At 44.6% G+C, this 25,513-nt stretch overlaps 1 protein-coding gene across 4 annotated transcripts in view; it reads right to left on the reverse strand.

Moving 5' to 3' along the window:
• Positions 1 to 25,513, reverse strand: part of LOC102164422 — a 410,010-nt gene that overhangs the window by 32,819 nt on the left and 351,678 nt on the right. For 2 of the 4 annotated variants that reach the window (XM_021064306.1, XM_021064308.1), the window contains exon 12: positions 14,227 to 14,305. The exons of 1 other annotated variant lie outside the window; for it this stretch is intronic. The gene's annotated coding sequence lies outside the window, so the exon portion shown is untranslated. Of the gene's footprint in view, positions 1 to 14,226; positions 14,306 to 21,189; positions 22,365 to 25,513 lie in introns of those variants that run through there. One more of the 4 variants, XM_021064309.1, reaches the window with a different exon arrangement.

Consider the following 25,513-nt stretch of genomic DNA (forward strand, 5'->3'; position numbering starts at 1 on the left):
GAGCAGAAATAAACCAATGGGACCTAATCAAACTGACAAGGTTTGCACAGCACAGGCAACTAAAAGGAAAACAAAAAGACAACTTACAGAACGTGAGAAAATAGTTTCAAATGATACAACTGACAAGGGCTTAACTTCTAGAATATACAAACAACGTATACAACTCAACAGCCAAAAAGCCAACAACCCAACTGAAAAATGGGCAAAAGACCTGAATAGACCGTTCTCAAAAGAAGATATACAGATGGCCAACAAGCACATGAAAAAATGCTCGATATCACTGATTATTAGAGAAATGCAAATCAAAACTACCACGAGATACCACCTCACACCAGTCAGAATGGCCATCATCAATAAGTCCACAAAAAACAAATGCTGGAGGGGGTGTGGAGGAAAGGGAACCCTTCTGTACTGTTGGTGGAAATGTAAGCTGGTAAAACCACATGGAGAACAGTATGGAGGTACCTTAGAAAACTATACATAGAACTACTATATGACCTAGCAATCCCACTCTTGGGCATATATCTGGAAAAAAATTTCCTTAAAAAAGACATATGCACCCGCATGTTCATTGCAGCACTCTTCACTATAGCCAAGACATGGAAACAACCCAAATATCCATCAACAGATGACTGGATTAGGAAGATGTGGTATATATATACAATGGAATACTACTCAGCCATAAAAAAGAGTGACATAATGCCATTCCATCTAGTTCAACATGGATGGAACTAGAGACTCTCATACTGAGTGAAGTAAGTCAGAAAGAGAAAGACAAATACCATAGGATATCACTTATATCTGGAATCTAATATAAGGCACAAATGAACCTTTCCACAGAAAAAAAAATCATGGACTTGGAGAATAGACTTGTGGTTGCCAAGGGGGAGGGGGAGGCAGTGGGATGGATGGGGAGCTTGGGGTTAAGAGATGCAAACTGTGGAATGGATTAGCAATGAGATCCTGCTGTGTAGCACTGGGAACTACGTCTGGTCACTTATGATGGAGCATGATAATGTGCGAAAATAGAATGTGTACATGTATGTGTCACTGGGTCACCATGCTGTACAATAGGAAAAAAATATTGGGGAAATAACAATTTAAAAAAAATTCTTTAAAAAAGAATCTGTGTCTTGGAGTTCCTATTGTGGCTCAGGGGGTTAAGAACCTGACTACTATCCATGAGGATGCAGGTTCAATCCCTGGCCTTGCTCAATGGGTTAGGGAACTGGCATTGCCACAAGCTGCAGCACAGGCAGCTTGATTCTTACGTTTCTGTGGCTGTGGCATAGGTAGGCTGGCAGCTGCAATTCTGATTCGACCCCTATCCCAGGAACTTCCATATGTTGCACATGCAGCTGTTAAAAAAAAAAAAAAAAAAAAAAAAAAAGGATCTGTAAATTGAGAAATACTGGGCCTGAGATGTGCGAACTGTCACTGTCAATCTGAGGCCGGCCAGGATGTCAGGCCAAGTGAGCTGGAGAGCCAGTGCGAGGAAGCCCCAAAGGGCAGGTGTAAGTCAGGTTTCCATAACTACCAGCGGTTTGGTTGGCAGGCTGCTTTCCAAGGGCTGATCTTCAGGACATGTTGGCAACAACGCTCCTGGACCCAAAGGGGAGGTGTGAGGCTTCCTGGGGCTGAAGACTGGAGGGAACGAGGGTAATTGGTGACAGAGCGGGGGCTCTGCACGTGCAAATTCTCTTTGGGGAGAAAGGAGAGAAAGGGATTTCATTTCCGTCGTTTTCTTTGGAGTTGCCCTGCAGTGAAACCATTCATTTTGTACTCACGGCAGCCTCGCGGTCCCAATGAGGGATTCGTTTCGCCATACTTTCATTTAGACACGGACTTCATAAAATTAGCAAACTTTTATTGATAGGCTGTTGACTTAGAATGTATTAATTTCAGGTGTACAACAAAGTGATTCAGTTTTGTACATATATATGTATTCTTTTTTTTTTTTTTTTTTTGTCTTTTGTCTTTCTAGGGCTGCACCCGTGGGATATGGGTGAGGGTCTAATCGGAGCTGTAGCCACCCGCCTACACCACAGCCACAGCAACATAGGATCTGAACCGAGTCTGCGACCTACACCACAGCCCACGGCAACGCCGGATCCTTAACCCACTGAGCAAGGCCAGGAATCGAACCCACAACCTCATGGTTCTTAGTCAGATTCATTAACCCCTGAGCCATGACGGGAACTCTCTGTATTCTTTTTGATTCTTTTCCATTATAGGTTATTACACGCTTGAGTATAGTTCTTTATACTATATAGTAGGTCCTTGTTGGTTTTCTGTTTTATATATAGTAGTGGGTACGTTTATTTAAAAATTTTTTTTTTTTGCTATTTATGGCCACACCCGCAGCAGATGGAGGTTCCCAGGACAGGGGTTGAATTAGAGCCACAGCTTCTGGCCTACACCACAGCCCCAGCAATGCAGGATCCGAGCCTCATCTGTGACCTGTGTCACAGCTCACCACAATGCTAGATCCTTAACCCACTGAGACCAGGGATCGAACCCAAAACCTCATGGTTCCTAGTCAGAATCGTTTCCGCTGTGCCATGACGGGAACTCCTTGTGTACATTTTAATCACAGCTCCTAATTTATTCCTCTCCTGCCTCTTTCCCCTTTGGTAACGATAAGCTTTTTTTCCTATGTCTGTCAGTCTATTTCTGTTTGGTAAATAAGTTCATTTATATCATTCATTTGTAGATTCCACATAAGGCAATTATAAAATTTTTAAGCTTGGCCTTAACCTTAGAAAGTGTTGCATCACTGAGCTTGCGATTATTTTTGTTTTCCTGTGCTGTGTTTTTGAAGCTCACCCTCTGTAAATTGAAATTCAGGTCATATGTCACTTCCTAGATGAGTAATATGCTTTGTGGTCCCCTAAAGTTTTTCTGTGTCTATACAGCACAAATTGCTTTGATCAACTTAATGAAAAGAATGTTCAATAAAATTTGGGTGGTTGTCTAGATAAAGCTCTTCAGTGTAATATAGATTAAAACATTGATAGCTCATGTTTTTCTTTCTTTTAGCAACCTGCAGAGGAATCTCTCACAACTTGATCAATTACTTGATATGCACTTGTTGATGCACAGTATAAACAAAGAACCCAGGACACATGGTTCAAGTGCTTCCTAAAAACCTATAGGTCTTTAAAGACAGTAAAATAGCCCATTAAATTGTTTTCTAAAAATGTGAACAAGAAAATATGACTCTTACAGAGGAGACAATTTTAATTTCTGACGGTCACATGAGGCAGGACGCCCTGGAATAAATTCACATTTGGAGGGAAGGTAACATCATTTGGAAATCATAGACTCCTAAAACGAAGTGAATTTGTGGAAAACAAGCACTATGCGTTTCCTTGGAAGGCCTTTGGGAAAATACGTCTCCAAGTTGTGTCCCATGCAGCCCGTGTTTCAGCGATAACACAGAAACCACGTGTCCTTTTGCTTTGCCTTCTTTTTAGTGATGCCTGATGTGGGTTGCTCATTGAATCTGACAATCAGATTGTCCTTAAAAGCAGCTGATCTCATTCCCCGTGGGCGCTGAGTTCCTTCTTCCCAAAGTCCTGGATGAGTCCAGAAGCTCTGGCACCGCCCCATGACTCAGCTCCCTGCCTGCTGGCCCCCCGAGATGGCCCTCGGACCCCTGCCGCCATCAGGCAGCAGAACCGCCTTCTTGCTATCAGAGGTCTCCAAGAATGCGGATGCAGCAGTCCGCCCGCGCTCTTAAGCCTCTTGTGGTTAACGTGAATAGCATTCTTTCAATTGCTGCCGATATGAAATGTCCTACGTCTTCAAGTCAACAATGAAAAACTCAGGGTCATATTTTTGCAGGAGATGCTGAAAATGTTTGAGTTGGGGTGGGGGGGGGGTGAAACATTTTAAACTTGAGTGGTGGGTCTATTTATTCTGTGTCTAAATGTTGCAAATTAAGTTGAGATTTTTCAGTCGCTCAGGTTTTATTAGGAGAGAGAAAGTCAAGACAGACGGTACGCTCACCAAATAAAATATTTTTTATTACAGTGCTGAATACTTAACAAATAGTTATTTTTGTCCGTGGAAAATGGGCTGCATTAACTTCTCTGCCCCCTTAGCCCCCTCATCTGGAAAGTGGGGATAATAGCAGATAATGCAGAGAGTCAGAAAACCCCTCTGTCAGTTTTTATGTCTTAAAGCAGAGGGAATAATACTACCTGTGCAGCTGGGTCCCACCTTATTTTTTGTTAGGAATTTAGAAGCGGAGCCAAAAGGAAGTGTGCTAACATTCCCCGTAGAATTTGTTTTCTCAGAAACCTTTTTTTGCCTTTTCTTTAGGAAATTCTAAATCTCTACCCCCATCCCCCACCGGTTCCCCAGAGCACCTCCCCCAAACCTCCAATCGGAGTCCGAACCCCGTGGCCCAGCCTCTCACTTTCACTCCCTTCTTCATGCTACTACTCTTTGCCCCGAAGGACCCTCTTCCTCAGTCAAATCGACTGCCTCTGCTCCTTCCAAGGTCAATTCTGTGGTCCCTGGGAGCCCCGCCAGCTGTAAATGCTGCGTCTCCTCCTTCACCGTTGACCCCAAGGACCCTCCCGACATTCTGATTCCACCATTGCCACCACTGCCACGGCACTCATCATGCCAAACTGTGGCTGCTGATTGACAAGCCTGGCTCAATCACATTGTTTTTCTGGCCGTGTCCGTGGCAGGGAGACGTTCCCAGGCCAGGGATCGAACCCACACCACAGCAGTGACCCAAGCCACTGCAGTGACAAAGATGGATCCTTAACCCACTGCACCACCAGGGAACTCCTCAACTACATTTATATTACTATATTTGTCTTTTTGGTCTTTTTCTGGGGCCACACCCATGGCATATGGAGGTTCCCAGGCTAGGGGTCTAGCAGGAGCTGCAGCTGCCAGCCTACACTACAGCCACAACGATTCAGGATTTGAGCCGCATCTGCGACCTACACCACAGCTCACGGCAACATCGGATTCTTACAATATATACCTTGATTATGTAGGTTTCGGCAGAGTGCCTGACACAGAGTAAGTGCTCATTAAATGCCCACTGAATCAATTAACTTAATAAAAAGTCAAATATTTTGTGCATCATCTAGTTACCTGCCGCTTCCAATTCCCTTTCTAACAGCCACTACTCCGCAAAGAACAAATCCATAGGAGAAATATCCATGTATCTGATACCTCTCTGTCGAAAAACTAAGTGGGAGAGGTGCTGTGGAAGAATGCAGGCATCTTGTTTGTGTATTTTGTGTACTGAAGTCCCTACACCTGTGTGTTTTGGGTAAAATATATAAGTAATAACATGGAAGATCATTTGTCAATATAACCATGGCCAGATCTTCAAGGACTTATTCATGTGTTAAGACAACCGACACTGCATTTGTCAGAGCAAAGCTATTTCTTTTCGGAAGATCAGCGGTGGTCCAAGTCAGTTTGGAAGTTCCCCAGGGCCAGGGATCAAATCCAAGCCACAGCTGCAGCAATGCCAGATCCTTAACCCACTGCTCCAGGCAGGGGATCGAACCCACACCTCTGCAGTGACCTGAACCACTGCAGTTGGCGTCTAAACCCTTTGCACCACAGTGGGAACTCCTCCTCTTATTTCTTGTCTCATGTCCTCCAAGGAAGAACAGCCTCCCCTCTGGTGGCTGTACTAACAGGGTAGTCCTTTCACTCTGAACTGGCCAACGGTGGCATCTTCTCGTATTTCTTTTATTAGGCAACTTTGAATAAACCGTATTTAGTTACTCCATTAATTAAAGGACGTTAGTAAAGCGCATGGAAATCTGACCAAAATATAACCAGGGGAGTTGCCTGTTCTCACATTCTGTCATTTTGTTCAGTGACTTGTAGCTAAAGTGGAAAGACACAGACTCTTCCCTGTGGATACTTCTTGCTCGATCTCGCAACATAACGAGTACCAATCAATTCAGAAGGGAAGTGGGAGCAGCATCAGGATAGGCATAGAATAATGATGTTTAGACCGCCACTCCTGTCCAAGCTGCAAGTTGGGTCTTCTCAGTTTAAAGAAACAGCTCATTGTGGTTGGCCTCCCATATGGTTGGAGTCAAGATTGGGAAAAGGCAGCCATGACGGCCATGAGCTCATCTGCTGGACCCAGCCATCTGGGCTCAGGGCACATGTACCAACCCTCTTGGGGACATCTGAAAGCTCAGATGCGGGGTCTTTCTGTCTCAAGGGCAGGAGTCTGTCATCGAAATTAGCATTCAAAGGTTTTGTCAGGCGGCTGGAAGGATCTGTGTAGTAAAGGGAAGGCGAAAGCAGTGGAAAAGCAATTTAAATACGTGTGGAGTATCTCAGACACGTGAAGGCGCAGAATCAGTGTCCTAAGAAAGAAAGAAAAACGCCACCCCACTCTTCTCCTTTCCTTGTTCTGATTTAAGCTTGAAGCTGAAATTCTTTAAACCAGTATGCATAGCCTTTCCTTATTTCCAAAATTTTACTTACATCTTTTCGTTTAGTTTTTTTTTTTTCACATTTGAACACACACACTTGCTAATGCGCATACAAGGCCGGCGCTCTGGAGCCTCCGAATGCCGAATGATTCCACTTGACATCGTGTTCAGTATCAGTACCTGCTCCATCTCCACTCACATCCGTGCAAGAGCAGGGCCAGAGTTCAGCGATACATGAAGTAACGGCACGAGCTGCTGTCTAAGCTGCCGAAATGGAACTTTCTCCCAAGGGGACGATAAAGACTTTTATGTCATAGTTCAAAATGTTTCTCTGAGGAGTTCTCTTGAAGTGCACTGGGTTAAGGATTGGTTGGCTGCTATGGTGTGGGTTCCATCCCTGGCCTGAGAACTTCCACGTGCCACGGGCACAACCAAAAAAAAAAAAATGTCTGAAAATGTCTGTGTGATGATGGAGGAACAGGTGTCTAGAAGAGCGTGTGGGATGTGCAATGCTGATGCATGAAAGATCACCCAGACCCATACACGTGCACCTACACACATCTACACGCCCTACACGCGTGGTTGCACAGGGACTCAGGAAGGTTCCAGGACTCAGCTCCAAGACCCTGCTTCCCACGATGCACTCTTAGCCACCATTATTAGAGATGAGCCAATCGATAAGGATGTCATCCCTTTGAAAGGAAAACACACGACAAAATATTTCCTCATGCACTTTGAAAGCAGTGCTCCACAAACAATTCTGCCTCTTTCCATATCTTTTCAGCTTCCTTCCTCCTTCTCCACATTTCAAATCTCCATGCTCCTCAAACATCCTAAGCCATCATCCCCCCTTTTCAAAAGATAACCTAACTCACCAATTTCCTACTCCACAGAGATGGCATGTGCTCTAGGGTGGGTTCTCCATCAGCTGGGGCCTTCCTGTAACCACCAGCCACTTCTCTTTCTTCCTTCCTTTCTTTTTTTTTTTTTTTTTGGCGGGGGCACACGAGTGCTGCACTTGGACGTTCTAGGGCTAGGGTTGAATCGGAGCTGACAGCCTACATCACAGCAATGCCAGATCCGAGCCTCATCTGCAACTATGCCACAGCTCACGGCAATGCCAGCTCCTTAACCCATGCAGAGAGGCCAGGGATCGAACTCACATCCTTAGGTTCATTTCCACTATTATTTCTTTTTCCCTCTAATTACAAGGGAAAGGATAGCCCTCCTCCCATCTGAGATGAATTATCTTTCTGTATTTCCTCCTAGAGACCCCGCTTACTTCCTCATGCACTTTACTGAAGCTCTTCGCTGTGGCACGAGTCCTTGTCAGGCTTTTTCTCCCAGTCTGCAGAAACGCCCTGCACGAAAGAGACAGGCCGAGGCTGCAGGCAGCGGGTCTGACAGAGTGTTTACTGAGCACCCACTCTGTCAAGCACTGTGCACAGCAAGGGACCTGTGGCCCTATGGTGGTCCTATGTCCTAATGCACAGAGATAAGCTTTAGAAAAAAGGACCAAAAAGAAAGCTAGGTAGTGACTAGTTATTCCAGAAAAATAAAGCAGGAGAAAAGGTAGGAGTGACATGTGCTGTTATTTTAGGATGATCAGGATGTTGAAGGGAGGGCAGAGATTCCAGGGTGCCTGGAGGCAGAAGCACGCCTGGTCCTTGCAAGGAATAAAAAGCTAGGTGGCTTCTGTGCACAGGGAGCAAAGTGGAGGGAGGGGGCTAGGAACAGAGGAGGTGGACCAGAGCCCATGAGACATGGTAAATAAAGTTATATTAAGAAATAATTATGAAACCTACAGAGAAGATGGTGGTGGAATGACTGGATGATCTAGCGGCTGGGAGGGATGCGGGGAGCAGCTTTCCAAATTGGGATGCACTTTAACAAACAGACTCATGGACCACGTATGACATGGAAGAGAAAAAGAAGAGTTAGGGTGATGTGTTGCCAGAAGGTCCACAGCCTAATCTGGACTCTTGCAAGGACAGAAATGCCATGATATTCAACCTCAAGTCAAGGCTGGTGACACCAGAGGCAGGGAGCTGGGGAAATTTAGAAGGAAATACGACTGAGACCAGGCTTCCCCCTGGCTCCTCCTGCTATGCATTCTTTGCTCGACAAAGGCAACAGTCAGGCTGTGAAGATACAGATATGGAGTAGTCTAAATCTAAGAAATAGATTATTAGGACGGCCTTGCTCAAAGTAATTTTTCACATTGCCTCGAGGCACAGGTCAAGAATATGGTTGCAGCCATTCAAAAGGGGCCTGTGAAATGGGAAGAGAAGAGAGATATGTTTCTAGGAGATAAAATTGCCTGGTTTCATATAGCTGTGAACTGACAAGGGAGTTGGCTTTGATACTTGCTCATGGAATTGATCACAAGCACACAGACCCAAAGCAAATAGACCAGCAGCCTACTAAATTTTTAAGTGAGCTGTCCTGCCAAGAAAACCCTATGACTGGCCAAAAGAGCCTGTATTTCTCAAACCCTGAGATAATCCCAAGGGTTCAGGAATCACATCAACAGGAAGTGGGCTGCTCAAGTGGTCAGGCCCCAGAAATTGCATCCTTTCCAAAGTCTATCTCCATGGAAGACAAAGGACAAGGGAAGTCCATTCATAGGTCAGAACCAGGGCCGTTCTGAGTAGTTGACCAAGGAATGCCTTCTGTTGCCAGGGCAGGTTGTCCTTGTTATTTATGGCCAGGCGATTATGATATGTGCCATGTAGTGGTGATTTCTGCATGTTTCACATTGCCCTCTTTTCCAAATGGAAGTTTTATTTCCTTTATCCAGGTCTCAACTAACTTTTGTTAACGCAAGTGCCAGGATATATTACATATTACCTTGGCCTGTGTTTTCCAGAAGGCTGAACATGAAACAAAGGCACATGAAACGTGTACCATTTCTTTATTAAGGTGGGTGAACCTTGGGAACAGGGTTGAGAGCAAAGGCACCAATCAAGTAAGAAGGGAGAGCCAATACAGGGTTACGGTTTTGAGTTGGCTGTGGCTAAGTATTTGTATTTATTTTATCACACAGAATTGTCCTCAGGCAAAGCCATAGAACGTATGTCTTGTCTGTGTGCCTGGGGGAGGTGGTGGGATGGAGGGAGACAGAAGAGCTTTGCACTAGTTCTTGTCTCCTTGCAGTCAAAAGTTTGTCCTTTGGAGTTCAAAAATTTTGCATTCTGCATGGTGCATACATTCATGCCAAATAAAGACTCACGGTGCCCCACATCTCAGCATCGATAGGGAAGCCACTGGCAGGGGGATGGTGAGGTGGTGCCAGATTGCACCTGCATGATGTTGATGGAATCCCACCAAGAGCATGATGTGATGATAGAAAGACCAAGTGCGTGAGGTGATGACCAAGTGCGTCAGTGGATGAATGATCAAGAGGGAAGCATGGTTAAATTAGGATCAAACCAAAGCAAAACAAAATCTTAATACACGCCACGGTGAGGTTTACAGAATACCTGGATGTGTACCGTCAGATTTAATGATGTCAGGTCAATACTATTTGTACCTATTATAGATGACAGTGAGGTTTGAGGAGACTGGCACAACGGCCAAGTTGGTGGTTTAGAAAGTGGGCTCTGGAGTTCCTATCGTGGCTCGGCGGTAAAGAACCTGAGTAGTAGCCATGAGGACGCAGGTTCGATCCCTGACCTTGCTCAGTGGGTTAAAGGATCTGGCATTGCTGTGAGCTGTGGTGTATGTTGCAGATGTGGCCCAGACCTGGCATTGCTGTGGTTGTGGCGTAGGCCGGCAGCTGTAGCTCTGAATTCGAAATTCGACCCCTAGTCTGGAAACTTCCATGTGCCACATCTGTGGCCCTTAAAAGAAAAAAAAAAAAAAAAAGGCAAAAAAGAAAGTCGTCCCTGGAGTAAAAGTACTTGCATTGAAATCCAGCCCCTCACTTGCTAATTGGACCAATGCACAGCATTATCATCTATAAATCGGGGAAATGATGAAACCTACCTCATAATTCTTTTTTTCTTTCTCATTTTTAAGGCCACACATGTGGTATATGGAAGTTCCCAGACTAGGGGTCAAACAGGAGCTATAGCTTCCAGCCTATAGCACAGCCACAGTAACGCAGGATCCAAGCTGTGTCTGCAACCTACACCACACCTCATGGCAATGCTGGCTCCTTAACCCACTGAGCGAGGACAGGGATTGAATCTGGACCCTCATGGCTACGAGTCGGGCTCATTATCACTGAGCCACAATGGGAACTCCCTACCTCATAATTCTGTTCGAAAGGTAAGTGAGACAATCCATGTAAATGCTCAGGACAATGACAAGGAGGTAACGAAAGTGGGATAAGTGTTGGCTATTGCTTTTGCTGCTGAGCATCTCATATGACGTCGCAAGCTGGTGCTTTAATCAGGACTTAAATAAAGAAGGATGTATTGAAAATTCAAATGGTGTCTCATGGAAATAAAGACTTATGGACCCTGCTCCTGCCATAAGACAGCCATCAGGAGTCTTCCACACTTCTCTCCCTGGGACCACATACTAACTTTCGGCTCTCTCTGCATATCCGTTCCATGGCTTCTTTCTGCAGAAGGAATCTCTTTGCAAGCTCATTAATAGCAAATAGCCCAAGAGGAAGCCTCAGCTTTACCTCTATGTTTTCTTTCAGTTTAAACACCTCCCAAGGTCCACCTACCATTTCTGGGTCTCTGGGCTAAATTTTTCAGTGTGAGACTCCCAAGGGCTTTTACCACTTAGATTAATGATCTCCCCACTTAGACTAATCAGAAATGTCTGAATGGATCAAAAAGAGCCAACATGAACACAAAGATCTACTCCTTCTGTGGGCCAGTTTTTTCTTTGAGAAAGCAGTAGCAGAGAGCTGGGTGGTCCCCCTGAAATATGACCTCAGTGACTTACTGGGTACTGAAACCAGACAGCCTGCCTCCTGACCATTCTGACGCCAAAGGACTCCTGTCATCTGATTCTATTGTGACTCCACACACCCTGTCTAACCTCATGGAAGGTATTTTTGAAATCTGCCCCCCCCCCTTTATTAGGGCCACACCCGACACACATGGAGGTTCCCAGGCTAGAGGTCAAATCAGAGCTACAGCTGCCGGCCTACACCACAGCCGCAGCAAGGCTGGATCCTTAACCCACTGAGCAAGGCCAGGGATTGAACCTGTGTCCTCAGGGACGCTAGTCAGGTTGTTAACCACTGAGCCATGATGGAAACTCCAAAATTCGCCCTTAGACATAGGCAAAGATCACCAGTTCCTTCAGTGCTTCAGATGGAATCTTGTGCTTCTGACAGAAAGCTCAGATCCTAGCTACTTGCATTGGTCACTCCTCAATTGGTGCTGAATCAAGGCAACACTTTGCAAGGCTCTTTTCTACGTTTCCCGGACGCATCCCCACCCCCTCCCCTCCCCCCACTGCTACTCTTGGTACCATGGTCACCATGACAACCCTTAAGGTGATAGGGCTGGTCTATTATTATTTGTAAACATGTTGTTACTAGCGACATGGTTTCTCTACTGAAACAATTTTCATTTTCTTTTCACTCTCATAGATTCCTACAGTGTGGCTGTGCCCATACGGAGGTGCGGGAAGTCAAGACTTGGATTTATTATTTTAAAGTAAACATAGCGTTTGTTAGAACCTCAGTACAACTAAGTTGGACACCAACACAGAGTGCCTATTTCAATTTCATTGGAACATAGAACATTAGAAGGTATCTGCTAGACCCTTTATGAAAGACCCTTTCATCCATTATGAAAACTTAAGCTGTAGATTTTCTTTGGGTCCTAGAGAGTTATCCTTGTATAGGAATCAGTACCCTTTTCCCCTGTGTTGACCAGCTGTTCCAACAAACGGCTTGAAATGTGTTAGTTTTTAGTGCCCTGTAGAGAAAAACAATGTGAAGTCTTTCGGCACCTACTCTACTGGAAGAATATGAATCACCACCTTAATCATAAACACCAGGATGTCCACGGAGACAGTAAGGAAATAAAAAAGCTTAGGAGGAGAAAATGAGAAAAAAACCAACTCCTTAAAATTGGTGACATCATCAAACTAAAATGGAAAAATAATCAATCCTATTTTAAAAGAAAAACATACCCAAGTCATTCTACCTAAAACTCCAAATGTAGGAAAACCTTGGACAAAACTAATGTGTCAATGGGTCCAGTGTTTGAGATAGTTAAAGATGTGAGAAATTGGAAAGCAAAAGGGACAAATGAGATGTCAAGTTTCTGGCTCCAGTTTTAACAACCCATTTATGTCCTTCTTGAGTTTGATTCCTAAGTAGGCTCTAATCATACCTTATCTCAGACATAGACTTCAGTAAAATGAAATACTAGGATTGCTTACATGTATTATCTCTTTTCATTGATTTCAGGTTCTTTAAAACAACTCTTGATACCACCACTATCTCTGTTGGGTTACTAAATCTGACGGACATTGTCCATCCCTCTCTTTACTTGTTCTCTCAATAGCATCTGACACTGCTGTCGACAAGGTTGAAGGTGCCTTCCACCTTGAGGTGCTCGTCTTCCCTGGCTTCTGTGACTCACTGTGCTCTCATCTTCCCTCCTACTCCGGCTGCTCTTTCTTGGCATCCAACCTCAACCAATGGGCATTGATCGCATCCTCACACACCGGAGTTCCTCAAGGTCAAACCCAGGGTCCTTTTTCCTTCTCCCTCTACCCACACCCCCACCACCCTGAAGATGAATTCGTGACTTTGGTTATCACGAATTCTCTCAAATTTGTAGCTTTCCCCCAGATCTCTCAACTAAGCCCTAATGCCCCAGTCCGTTCAGACTGCCAAAGCAAACTCCATAGACTGGGGGGCTTAAACAATAGGCATTTATTCCTCAGAGTCTGGGGAGGCTGGAATATCCAAGATCAGGGTGCCTACAGATCTGGGGTCTGATGCGGGCCTGCATCCCGGCTTGTAGATGGATCCTTTCTACTGCATCCTTGCATGGCAAAGAGAGAAGGGAAACAAGCTCTCTCATATCTTCTTATAAGGTCACTAATCCCATCACAAAGGCTCCAACCCCATGACTTAATTGCTTCTGAATGGCCTCACCTCCAAATACCATCACACTAGGGTTAGGTTTCAGCATAAGAATTTGCAGGATGGGAGGGTATGCACACAAATAGTCAATCCAATCACCTAGTAGATCCAATTGCCTCCTCAAAGTCTCCCTGGGATGTCTGTCAGGTACTTTTATTTTTTCTTTTTGTGGCCACACCCACGGCATATGGATGTTCCCAGGTTAGGGGTCCAATCAGAGCTATAGCTGCCTGCCTACACCACAGCCACAGCCACACCAGATCCGAGCCACATCTGCGACCTACACCATGGCTCATGGCAATGCCAGATCCTTAACCCACTGAATGAGGCCAGGGATCAAACCTGCATCCTCATGGGTACTAGTTGGGTCATTAACCACTAAGCCACGACTAGAACTCCCACCAGTCACTTTGAATACACCTGTCTGAACCTAAACTTTCTAGTTGGAATCCAGGGCAGACTCAGAGCTTAAATGAGTCTCAACTCTCCTTTACTTTTGTCAACACCCACATGTTCACACTAATAAGCTTCTGCACATAGCAGACCGGCAGATGCTGCGGGAGAGAATGGCTTCGGACTCAGCCAAGTTCATAGAAGAAGAGATTGAGGAACAGATCTGATATTCCCTTTGGTCTGGACAAGCGCTGAGGCCTTTTGTCAGAGAGCCCTGCAGTGAGGATCACAAGGTGATGGGTATAAATTCTGTTGAGAACTCACCTGGATCCAGAGAACCTGGGGGAAAGCCAACAGTCGTTTACAGGAGCTTCCATTTACACCTCTCTGTCCCCCTGAGGACCTGAAAGGAAGGGTAAGTCTTTGAGACCTGTGAGGTGTGGGAGCAGGAGGAGCCTGGGGAGGGGGGGACGGATGGGATTTGAGGCAGTCAACGAGAGCTGACGACCTGCTGATGCAATGGCACCTGCCTCCAGGAGGGGGCGTGGCCACCTGTGGGCTAACCCCAGTATTCCCCAGACGTCCTGTCTCTGAGGGAATCCAGAGATGAGCGAAAAGGACAAACGTCAACCTGTAGAACCTGGCTGGACGAGGGCTGCTGGGAGATATTGAAAAGGAGCTGCTAGAGTGAACATTCAGGAAAAGCACAAAGCAGACGTTCAGCAACTAAAATTTTTTATTTTTTAACTCAATAATATAGTTAATGATGATAAGGATGATTACTACTGAGATGTAAATTCATAGCCTGAAAAAATACAAAAAGACAGAAATACGGAGAAAAAATACAAAAAGATAGAAATATGAGGCTAGACCCAGAGACTTGGATCCACGAATAAAAGAATATCAGAAGCAGAAAGAGAGAGAACTTTAAAATTTTATTAAGTGACTTGACATTTTAAGATATCCTGATATATCCCTCTGCACTTTCATTAACTTAATTTTTTTTTTTTGGTCTTTTTAGGGCTGCATACATAGCATATGGAGGTTCCCAGGCTAATGGTCAAATCAGAGCTGTAGCTGCCAGCCTACACCACAGTCACAGCAATGCCAGATCCGAGCCACATCTGCAACCTACACCACAGTTTATGGCAATGCCAGATCCTTAACCCACTGAGAGAGGCCAGGGATGGAACCCGCATCCTCATGGTTCCTAGTTGGGTTCGTTTCCGCGGAGCCACAACGGGGACCCCTCATTAAGTTAATGTTTCATGGAGATGATATTGATATAGGAATAGAAAAATAAATTTGAGGAAGAGTGAGGAGGCCAGCGTGGCTGGAAAATGGTGTTAAGAGGTGCAGTTGCAGAGGCAATGTGGTCTGGGATCACTGGGGACCTTGTGGGCTATGATACAGACTTCCACTCAGAGTGATGGGGCAGCCACCGGAGGTTTTCAGAAGGGCAGTGGTGCAGTCTACTTTATGTTGTAACAGGCTCCCTGTGGCTGCCGGGCTGAGAATAAATTGTAGGGAGACAAGGGCAGAAGCAAGGACACTAGTTAGGAGGCTATTGAAATAATTCAGGAAAAACCTAAAAGGAGGTTACTGTCATCCTTCTGGCTTCAACGACTCCTTGGAGTTGGCCAAACTCTAGGCAGATGCGGGAGGGGGAGCCGAAAAGATAACCTGACTGGTTGGCTTATCGGATGGGAGTTGAAGGGTCCAAATGACTCCACGTTCTTCCCCCAAAAGAAAGACTGTGGAAAGAACAAGCTGGCAGGAACACCAGGGGCTAACTTTTGGATTATTGATTTTTAGAGATTCCATAGACTTTTCCAAGGCTGCCCGAACATCGATCCTGGGTTTTGAAGGGTCCAGAATCCACCAAAGTCTCTTGAATCTTCCTTGTATGTCTTGCCACCACCAACCCCCCTAGCTCAGGCATCTCCCTCTGTTACAGGAAGGTGGGGACGAGAAAAATCAACTCTCTGCCTTGCTCCTCCAATTCATTCTGTCTCTCCTCACAAACTCCCCACTTATCTCCCCATGAATCACCCAAGATCTCCTAAGAGCATATACCTTTGGGGAGAAACTCCACAAAGACTCCCAGGCACTTTGACTAGCGGCCCACAGCTTGTTTCTCTGGAGGAAATGAGGTACATCCCTCCAAATAGTCTCTAGACACGTTAATATTACTTAGCACGCATTAAGGGTATCGTCTATTCCAGGCCTGCACATTATTTTATTTAATTATCTCTATAAATCCTTGCTTGTGTTCTGATAGTGGTGCTTATGACTGTGAGTTTTGGAAATTTTCCTACTGGTTAAATCTCAGCTTCCTAGATTGTTAAGTGGATGGTATGTATGTTTTACTGCTAAGAGGATTCTTGGCGTTGGCACGAGAATGATAGAGGTGGCTGGGTCCAAAGCACCAGCAGAGAACTTCGCACTTCGTAGATGCTTCTCAAATGTTAATCCTCTAGCTTATTTCTGGCAAAAGGTATCTTTTTATTTATTTTTTGATCGACAGTATTTTATTTTTTAAATTTATTTCTTATGAGGGTATAGTTGATTTTCAGTGTCAAGTCAATGTCTACTGCATAGCATACCCAGTCACACATATATACCTATACATTCTTTTTCTCCTACTATCCTCCATCATGGTCTACCCCTAGAGACGGGATACAGTCCCCTGTGCTGTACAGTAGGACTTCACTGCTCATCCATTCTCAATGAAAAGTCATATTTAAGTGAAATATTATATGGATATCATTTTTAATTAATCAAGAGGTGATAACAGAAAATGAATTTTCAACACCCTTATTATATCAGGATGGTTTGAGAAACAAAAGATAGCCAACATCAGGAAAGGTCATGTGATGTGACAGTTTAACATAATGGTCCAGAGAAGGCGGCAGTCAGTCTCAGACAGACAGAATGGGTATGGCTGAGGTACATGAGTAGAACATGAAGGACTTCTGGACACAGGGCATTGAGGGAGTCAACATGTGGAAAGGGAATGGGGGATGTTGCTTGGGGAACAGTGGATAGACCAATCTGACTCAACGGGTCTTTTCAAAGAAGGGAGCAGTGGGACTTGAGGTTTAGGAACAATAAGAGGAACAAAGTAATTGTTGGCATCTAATGCCAAAGGTAAGGATGGGCACTTTCCTTAATGGGCAATAGAGTAGTTATCAAAAGCTCTTGAATCAAATATTAATAATCATTTATATAACACATATGTTAATAATCATTTATAGAATATACATAAATATGTATCTACAGTAACCGCCATGCTCAAAATTCTGCATTAATTATGCCAAGAGGCATCATGAGGGTTTAACTCGGCTATGATAGTCAGTTTGATTAGATGAGGAAAAGACTGGAAACAGAGATCCCAGTCAAGAAACAAATAGTACAAGAGATGAGGTTTGATATGATCAGGGCTGAGCTAGGATGCTGACATGGGCCATTAAAATGGGAAGAGGAGTTCCCTGGTGGCCCAGTGGTTAAAAGATCCAGCACTGTTACTGTCACTGCCATGGCTTGGGTCATTGCTGTGATGCAGGTTGTATCTCTGGCTAGGGAACTTCTGCATGCTGCCAGCACGGCCAAACAGACAAACAACAACAAAAGAACAAAAAACACCCAAACAAACAAACAGAAAAGGAAAGAGCAGCTGTTAAAGGCACCAAAGAGCAAGATGCACCAGCATCTGTAGGGTGACTGGATGTGATGGGAGAGAAACGGAAAAGGAGTGTCGGAGTTTGTTTCGAGGTGCCCAGTTGGAGTTACTGAGAGGACTGTAATTCCATGGACAGAAAAAGGGAAGTTAGAATAAATGCTGGCTTGGCAAGGGAGGTAACAAACTCTTTTTGAGATAATAGCTGTCTGTTGTAGATGACAATTTGGAAGGAGAAAGAGTTGTTTTTCTATCCCTACACTGAATATTTCCAGTTGGATAGGAAAGAATGGCTTACAAATTAACTAGGAAAAAAAAATCTATATTATTTGGTTTGATTACAATTTAAAATTAGAATTTGTAGGAGTTCCCTGGTGGTTCAATGAGTTCAGGATCCAGCCCTGATATGGCTGTGGCTCTGGTAACTGTGGTGTGGGTTCGACCCCTGGCTGTGGAACTTCTGCATGCCTCTAGGTGTGGCAAAAAATTAGGATTTGTATTGTTACCTAAACTTATGATTTTAATGCAGTACATTTATTTGCAAAGCACATTCTACCACCTCCTAAATTTTAGCAAGTCATACTAATCTCAGATGATGGGTACGGGGTCTAAGAAATGCCAGTGCAATATCGATCGCCCCTCCCGCTCGCCAGCACCTCTGTCTTTCAGACCTGCCCAGTCAGTATCATGTGCTTTAAACATGCAGACATTTAATGGAACCATGAAAACCCTTGGGGAGGGATCCTGAGAATCTCGTGGGAGCTGGAGGGAACCACAGTGACTACCGAGGGTTGGTCCACACCAGCAGCTTTGTGCTTTCGTTTTGTAGGTTCATGTTTTTGTTCTGGGTCCAGATGGGCTTCTGTGATAGAATCCCTTCCTAAGCAGATCCCATTTGACTGATTACAGCTTTCCTTCTGCATGGCTCCCCCTCCTTATTCATGGCCTCTGTCTGTTTCTGCTTCCACTCTGCCAAACTGCAGGGTTTTTATTAGCCCAAACTCCCCCGACTGCGGTCCCACCCTCTACACATGCCTGCTGCACGGTTCCGTTATTACTTTTCCAACAGAGAAACAGCCTTGACGGAGATGCTTAGGCCTCCTTCAAAGGGAGGGAGGAAAAGAAAGATAAAGGGAATACAAATCTTTACCCCTTTCAGAGGCATTTTCACAGCTTTTAAAAAATCTTTAAAAACCAAGCCTTCTCTTGACGTATGCATAGCATTCGGCTTTGTCCTTTACATTTTCGCTGAAAAACCATAGAGAGCAAAACATACTTGCCTCCTGTTATCTTTGCCTCTTTAGCTTCTCCAAGAAGTCCGGGTATAAATAAATTACCCAATAATTTTAGGACCGGGAGCGTATTGAGTTTGTTATAAGTGGCAACAGGTGGAAACATGTTATAGCAATTGAACTGGGTACAACCATGCCCTTTACAGTTCTAATGTAAATTCCATATGCATATGTGATCATTTTAAAACGTGGTGGAATTTTTGAGTGTCTCAGAGGCAGCTTGAGAGAAGAGATGAATTACGTGCTTTATGATGTTTTTCAAAAGATAAAGTTCAGCCCTCATTTGATTTGGAAGGAAGGATGAGATGGAGAAAAGACGAAGTGTTTTGCAGCTTCATGGTCCTATGACTTAGAAATGCCATGCAATGCGGATCTAAACGCTTTACTGAAATGATTCCACGTTTTCAGGTTGGTTAACTTGGGCTGAAGAGCTTTTCGTTGTTGTTGTTGGAGGCTGCCTTCCCCCTTTCCCTGGGATTCTAGGGCCAGATGTAAAAAGAAAACTAAGCTCAGAATTAGGATATAAAAGGGAAAAAATGCAGATAGGTTTCTGGCACCAGCTGCCTCAGAAACGCAGGCCAGGGAGCGCTTTGCATTTTGTTCAAAATAGTTGGAAGTGGACCGAAATTGCAGAGATGCCTACCTCTGGGAACCAAAGCACCAGGCAAAGGAATCTGCCAGTCCTCGGGAAAGGCGGTGCTAGGAGCCAACAATGTTTTGCCCGTGGAAAGGCGCAGGGCTGTTCAGAGCTGCCCACACACACCGCCGGCTCCCACACACGCCCCTGCAAACTCTTCCAAGACCTGAGCAGAATCAAAACCGTGCAGGGCCCTTTTCTTTGGCAGAGTTGAAAACACAAGATGAGGTGCTTTCCAGCTTTGTGGATGCGGCGGCGCTTGGCGATTTATCTCTGATCTCAGATTTGGAATAGGCTCATCTTTTGAACGGAGGGCATAAACCGCGTGTCCTGTCTGAAGTGGGAGGGCCGAGGACTGAGGCTAAGGGCCTAAGCGAGCAAGAAAAAAGAGGGCTGTCTCGGTGGCTTGGCTGGGATCGAATTTGCACGGGGACCTCGAGAGAAAGTCATCTCCCGTGCCTCGGTTTCCTGGTGTGCAAGGTCACTGGCTTCTCTGAAAGCCGCGCGGGGAATAACGCCCGGCTTACATTTCCCCTCCATTTGTTGTTTATTTTTGCTTCCTGTTTGCTCTTTCCCCCAGCCTCTGAGCCTGACTTTCAGAGTTTATTTTAGGGAGGAAAACAAGGAACCACATGAAACAAAAGGATGAGGGAAAGGTGTGGTGCCAAGTTTCGAACCCACTCAACCTCGTGGCTTGGGAGTTTCAAGCAACCTCCTGCCTCCCGAGCTCTCTGTTTGTTTGTTCTTGGCCAAATGCAGCTTCCTGTTTTTAAGAAAGACAGCTTCTAAAAATGCTTGAAAGGACTTCTTGGACATCAAAACACCCCTCCCAAACAATATTTGGATGATTTATCATGTAAATGAGTCAAAACACTTGTGAGCAACATTTCCTATAAAGTATGTGTGGGTTGTAAAAATTAAGGGGATAGTGCTTAGCGAAACATACTTGGGTTACAGAAGATCAAAAGCCCTGGGAAACCAGTTTGAGATGTTTGCTGAATCTAAAAGGAGGCCAATCTAACCACTCGCAGCTGAAATGCAAGCAAACAATTCATTATTTTGAAGAGCCCATGAATGTGATTCCACCCCATCTCCGGCTTGGGACTCCTGTGGCAAATCATCTCCTTGAAGGGACCGGACGATTGTGCATGAGTAATCTGGGGACCGGAGCTCCAGGCTACCTGTGCAGGTGGAGGAATGACTCAGGTCCAGGCACCTCAGCCTCCAGGCTCACGTGTCCTCCGGCTCAAGGGGGCCGTGTCCAGAGGTACAGTCTTCTCATCACCGCTCCTCGGTCAGACGGGAAGACCATATTGTCAAAAAGGCTCGGACTCCTGGTTCGAGTCTTGAAGTCCACTTCTTCTTTCTTCTTTTTAATTAATGATTTTTATTTTTTCCATTATAATCGGCTGACAGTGTTCTGTCAACTTCTACTGTACAGCAAAATGACCCAGTCACACACACACGCACACACACATTATATACATATATGTACATACAATATGTAATATATATTATATATATACACACACATTCTTTTTCTCACATTATCCTCATCAAGTTCCATCGTAAGTGACTAGACACAGTTCCCTGTTCTACAGCAGGCTCTCACTGCTTATCCTCTCCAAATGCAGTAGTTTGCATCTGTTAACCCCAAACTCCCCGTCCATCCCACTCCCTCCCCTCCCCTCCTAATTCAGAAGCTTAGAAAGCCAGCATCCTACTGGGATGGACTGCTCTTCAGAAGTACCATTTCTCCCATTCAGGATTCCACATGCCCAGGGACGTATTGGGAAGCACCCCAAATCCACATTATCTTCAATAACATCTCCTATAAAGCACCCATAGGAAAAATCGGTCCATAGATTTAGGATGTGAGCCAGTCCACAGAGTTTATATTAAGCATCTACTATGAGTAAGTTATTGCAATACATAAAATTCTGAATTTAAAACATGAGGGAGACTTTGACCTTAAAGATCCTTGAGTCTTGCTGAGGAAAGCTGTATTAGTAACAGTACAAGGCTCTGTGTGATAGCAACTCGTAGAGGGTGGTTAGGAAAATCTGGATTTTTCAGATGGGAGAGGAAGTGCTCTCCTGAGGATAACAGCGATCCTTTCAGAATATATGGCATAGAAAATAGGAAGGTGGGAGGGGCAGCGTTTATAGGAGGAGATAAATCGTTTACATGGAGCAGACGAAGTACCATCAAGTCCTCAATAAGTGAAGCACACGGCAAGTTAGTGAAAAGATCCAGAAAAGCTGGACTAAAAGGTCAGTACAATGATATCCAACTGTGTTCCTCTGAATCATGTGTGATCCTTGAGGAAAAGGATTATGTGATTTAATTTATTTGGGACGTTTGTATCAAAAACGTTAAGTCCAAAAGACTGCAGGATTTGGTGGTGGGGGGAGCATTTCTCTTTGAGAAAAAGCATAAATATACAGTCTGTTTGACAAAACTCTGCAGCAGAAAGACAGTATGACTAGATTGGCAGATGAAAAAACACAGCAGCTACAGGAATGGTTGTCAAGACTTCATGAGCTTCAGCGTGTAACCCAACATTATTTCTTCTGAAGCATGGTGCCTGGCACATACACAATGAATGTTGTTGGGTTTTGTTAGAGTTGTGTTACTTGGACAGGGATGCTTAGGATATATTTGTAGACAAAGTGAATGCACATCATCCCAACGATCGAAACTGTTAAGGGGCTTTGCAGTGAGTGGAATGGCCAGGTCGGGAGATGCTGCGAACCCAAGGGGGAGCCTTTAAACGCGGAGGGCTTCGATCATCATCTTTAACCTGGTCAGCGTGTAATGGATGACTTGACGTATAAAAGTGCGTTAATCCAATCTGCAGACCATAAGAAGTTGGGAAAGTGAGTTACACTGGGTCACAGGATCTTAATAGGACCATCTCAACAGACTGAACAGGAGTCTAAAAATATATAGAAAGGAAAAATACACAGTCCTCTCTTTGAACCCAACATCAACACACATAGAAAATGGCAGGGAGGAACACTGCCAGGAGTAAATTAGAAAAAGACTCAAGGATTTATAGAAGACCATAAGCTCAATATATGGAAAGAGGAAAAGGTGGGTTATAGCAAGTGTAACGTGATTTCAGGTCGCATCAGCAGACATATGGGATCTAGATTAAGGGAGGGGGGTCCTATTTGATCTGCTCAGGTCACACAGCACAGTGTAACATTTAATACACTGCTTAGGAGAGATGAAGTCTAATTAGAGCTAAGTGAAAGTCTATGACCAAAACGGTGAGAGGACTTTACCAAAAATGACCCACCCACAGTAGGTGCGCGGGGACTTTTTAGTCTAAGGAGACTCAAGAGCCGGTATGGCAACTGTATTCAAATATTTGGTGGTCTTTCATTTGAAGAGAACGTAAGACGTGGTTTCTGTAAAACCACATGGTAGAATGAGGGCCAAGAGTTCTGTAACAACCTTTTCATCAATATGTACGGACAGCCAATTCTGTGTCCAGCATCCTGCTAAGCAAGGAAGCAGACACAAAAAAGAGAAGTGTCTGCCCTAAGAGAGCTCATGACCGACTGGATGATAGAAGCACAGGCAGCCATAACCCAGCATGACTCCTGGGACCCTAGTCCTGCAGGGCACTTCACTAAAAGAGAAATGAGCAATGAGTTATTGTGTGTGTGTGTGTTTTTAAAAATCAGTACTATACATCACAAAATGTAAATACTGACATATTTTTTTAAGATTTGTAATTTTTTTTTTTTTGCCTTTTTTAGGGCCACACCCAAGGCATATGGAAGTTCCCAGTCTAGGGATCAAATCTGAGCTGCAGCTGCCAGCCTACACCACAGCCATAGCAACTTGGGATCCGAGCTGCAGCTGCAACACACACCACAGCTCACCGCAACACTGGATCCTTAACCCACTGATTGAGGCCAGGGATCGAACCCATGTCCTTGTGGATACTAATCAGGGTCATTACTGCTGAGGCATGATGGGAACTCCTAAATTTTTTATTTATTTTTTTATTTTTAAAAAATTTTTTTGTCTTTTTGCTATTTTTGGGGGCCACTCCCGTGGCATATGGAGGTTCCCAGGCTAGGGGTCTAATCGGAGCTGTAGCCACTGGCCTACATCAGAGCCACAGCAATGCAGGATCCGAGCCGTGTCTGCAACCTACACCACAGCTCACGGCAACGCCGGATCGTTAACCCACTGAGCAGGGGCAGGGATCGAACCTGCAACCTCATGGTTCCTAGTCGGATTCGTTAACTGCTGCGCCACGACGGGAACTCCTTATTTTTATTTTTATTTTTATTTTTTATCTTTTGAGGGCCGCACTCGTTGCAAATGGAGGAACAGGCTAGGGGTATAATCAGAGCTGTTTCTGCCAGCCTACACTACAGCCAGAGCCACAGCAACACCAGATCCGAGCCATGTCTGCAACCTACACCACAGCTCACGGCAACGCCAAATCCTTAACCCACTGAAAGAGGCCAGGGATCAAACCCTCGTCCTCGTGGTTCCTAGTCGGATTCGTTTCCGCTGCGCCACGAAGGGAACTCCTAAAAATTTTTTTTTTAAGTTCAGAATTTTGTAGGTCTTATCCTGTAATTTTTCTTTCCCCAGAGGCAACCACTGTCACCTCTTTTAATAGATTATTGTACATCACTTATCCCCGTGTCGCTAAGAGGCAGGCTTGTATCGTTACGTCTTGATTTTTCAGTCTTAGGTTTGTCTGGTGACTTTCCCTTATGGATGAAGGTTTAACTCTATCTCCTTTCATCACACACAGGACCCTGACAGCCTCCGTCTTCTCAGTATAATTATGCTGGTTTTGGTTAAGGCCAAGATCCTGTTACCATGGCCATGAAAACTATTCACAGATTCATAGCGCCATCATATACAATGTGGTTACTTTTCCTTTCTGACCGCTTTTTATTTTCCCTAGAATTCATACTTTTCTTTTTCCTTTTTTCTTTTTTTTGGCTGCCCCACGGCATATGGAGTTCGGGGATCAAACCTACGTCTCCGTGCTCCATAGACACTGGTGATCCCATCACCCCATGGTGGGAACGCCTTTTCTCAGTGTTGAATTTACTTCATTTTATATGTACTTACCGCCAGTTCAACCCCAATCATGCCATCCTTTGTTTCTATCTTTTCTTAAGAGATTCAGGGCCATTCAATTGCCATTCATGTCCGTCTTCCAGGATCTCTCCCAAACCAGACGATGGGTGCACAGCTCCACCCTTGCATCTCCTTGCACAGTCGTCCTGAAGATTCTCTCTGCCCCTCTCCTCTGCTGGCCTCCTCTCTGCCAGGACCCACGTCTTCTCTAGTTAACAATCTCTGGAGGAGCACATGCCGAAGTAGTTTTCCACGTGCGAGGAATCAGGAGGTGAGCTTCTGAGACACGGAAGACTGGATAACATCTTTATTTTACCCTCATATCTGACTGATGGTTTATCCGGGTCTAGACATCTAGATTGGAACTCATTCTCCTTCAGAATCTTGAAGGCATTGCTTTGGTGCCTTTCACCTTCAGGGTTCCCAAGAAGTCCAAAGTTATTCTGATTCCTGATCCTTTGCATGTAATTTTTTTTTTTTTTTTTTTTTTAGTAAACTTTTAGGATTCTCTGTTTGTTGAAATTTCCCAAAATCTTGGCTTCAGATGGGTCTATTTTTGGTGATCTCCTTCTTCAGGAACTTTTCTTGAGTAATTCTATTGACATTTTCCTCCCTTCCATTTCTCTAGTGTTTCTGGAACTCCTGTTTTTTGGGTTTGGGGCCACTCGTTACTGGTCCCATTATGTTCATATTTACTCTTTGATTCACAACTTCTTCATTTTGTAAAAATTTGTGATTCTTATTACATAGTTGCATTTATATGTTATCTCCTTGATAATATTAATAAAAACTTGTAAATACCAACGTTCCCCTTTCACTGCAAATGCTTGTCTCAGTCAAGTTGCTGTTTGTGAGGGGAAGGGGGTGTAGGCAGGCACG

This window comes from Sus scrofa, chromosome 10 (assembly GCF_000003025.6).
Source record: "Sus scrofa isolate TJ Tabasco breed Duroc chromosome 10, Sscrofa11.1, whole genome shotgun sequence".
Lineage (NCBI taxonomy): Eukaryota > Metazoa > Chordata > Mammalia > Artiodactyla > Suidae > Sus > Sus scrofa.